The 2,014-nt window shown below is 44.6% G+C and overlaps 1 pseudogene across 2 annotated transcripts; it reads right to left on the bottom strand.

The window, feature by feature from the left end:
- Positions 1-732: 732 nt before the first annotated feature.
- On the bottom strand, positions 733-1,759 carry LOC115897747 (annotated as a pseudogene). Of its 2 annotated transcripts, none has more exons than XR_004057540.1 (2): positions 1,616-1,759; positions 733-1,558 (listed from the first exon to the last, which is right to left on the bottom strand). The product of XR_004057540.1 is annotated as an snRNA-activating protein complex subunit 5 pseudogene, transcript variant X1 (transcript). The 2 variants fall into 2 exon arrangements; XR_004057541.1 differs by having other exon boundaries at positions 1,730-1,759.
- Between the last annotated feature and the right edge of the window lie 255 nt (positions 1,760-2,014).

Below are 2,014 nucleotides of genomic sequence, written 5' to 3'. Positions count from 1 at the left end.
GATAGGGACTAAAGGGTCTTCACAGTATTTGGCAGCCCTACAAGTCTATGAATCAAATTGTTCAAGGTGAAAATAGAAGATATGTGACTGATTGTTTTAAGTTTTCATAAGTTCTGCTTGACATGAGTCTTGTTTGGCTTTTACTGTTGCTTGAGCAGGGGAAATTAATTTTATAAAATTAAGCAACTACTTATTTCACAGTATAGTAGTTAGTGGAAAAGGGACAGTATGCAGAAATGAACCTCAACTTCAAATATGAAGTAACAACTCTTATTCTGTAACTGTCATCTGTTACAAAAATCCAGTCTTCCAGCCTGGCGTAGTGGCTCACGCCTGTAATCCCAGCACTTTTGGAGGTTGAGGCGGGCGGAAAACCTGAAGTTGGGAGTTCGAGAGCAGCCTGACCACACGGAGAAACTCTGTCTACTAAAAATACAAAATTAGCCGGGCATGGTGATGCGTGCCTGTAATCCCAGCTACTCAGGAGGCTGAGGCAGGAGAATCACTTGAACCCAGAAGGGGGAGGTTGCGGAGAGCTGAGATCACACCATTGCACTCCAGCCTGGGCAACAAGAGTGAAACCGTCTCAAACAACAAAAAAATCCAGTCTTCCAAGCATGGCACATCTCTCTTAAGGGCTGGAAATGGATTTCAAACCATCCTGTTGTATCTTTTCCTCAGAGAAGGAACTGCTGCTTCTCTCTGTCGCAATCTAGAAACCAGCAGGCTCCATGATGGCTATTTATAATTTATTTATAAAAACATTTTACCAGTGAGTGATGTCTCAAGTGAGAGGTGGTAACAGCTACACAAAGCAGTTTATAGCATGCAATATTTCAATGCCTCCGAGAGGTAGCAAGCTTGTGCTCTCAGATGGCCCTCAGTCCTTCCCCTTGTCATCTTTGTCCTAGACTGTGGGCTAACTGCTCACAAGGATTCAGTGGCATGCAAACAGCCTTTAATTGGTTTTCTTCAAAGAGTCATTGTTGACTGGAAAGACTGGCTTGTATTTAAACTCTGCTCTTTTTGCAAATGCCAGACTTTCTCAACAGTATTTCAGAGGAAATTGTTTTGAACAGTTAACCGAATCTGACCAGATTACAGACAGCACCACCCATATTGCTCAATGCTAAGACACAGCATCTTTGATTTTCTGTATGTCATAACATTCTGAAGCTTGAGTTACTGATGGAGCCATTTTTGCAACTACACATTCTCCTTATAGTTCTTGCTTTCCTTTCAAGCAGATCACAGGGCCCAGGGCAAGACGAGTTCCTTGAGAAGAAGTAGCCTGAGACTTAGAAATGCAATTTGTATAACTGACCAGCCTGGCTTTCCCCCTTCTTTAGGAATCTGATTCTTCTTCTTCCTCTTCTTCCTCCTCCTCCTCTTCCGTCACATGACTCTTTGTGCTCAACTCCAGGGTCGTTTGGTTGATTGATGCTTCATTGTCTACATGCACCAACATATCATGTGACTGTTCAGGTACAGTGTGAGAAGACAGCATCTCATCCCCTCTTCTAGAACTGATCATTGATTGGAGGGCTAATTCTTCAACCTGTTTGTAAACCTGTAAATTGGCGCCACCACAGATAGTGAGTAGGGGGGAACTGACCGCAGCAGGTGGTCACCGCAGAGGCCGAGGTTGGGGGGTTTGCACCGCAGAGGCCCAGGTTGGGGGGTCGCTCGGGAGGAATGGAGGAGGAGCGGGAGAGGGCCGCGGGGTCACCTTGAGGCGGTTCAGCTGGTCGTGCAGGGCTGCCTTGTTTTAAGTTTTTAATAGGAACATTTTTAAACATTCACAGAAGTGGAGAGAATACATAAGGAAACTGCATGTAGCCATTTTTGATCATCGAAATTTATCAGCATTGTGCCATGGCTGGCTGATTTCACACATACCAGAATTTATGCAACTAAATATCCATGCTGCCTTCAAGGTGGGCATCCTGAGAATCCATTCATGGATAGAGTGATGCGCCACATTCTTGTACATATTCCCGCAGGAATGGGTTGA

Source organism: Rhinopithecus roxellana, chromosome 5, assembly GCF_007565055.1.
Source record: "Rhinopithecus roxellana isolate Shanxi Qingling chromosome 5, ASM756505v1, whole genome shotgun sequence".
Lineage (NCBI taxonomy): Eukaryota > Metazoa > Chordata > Mammalia > Primates > Cercopithecidae > Rhinopithecus > Rhinopithecus roxellana.
Note: the sequence above shows the minus strand (reverse complement) of the source record. Positions and strands in the feature narration are given on the sequence as shown.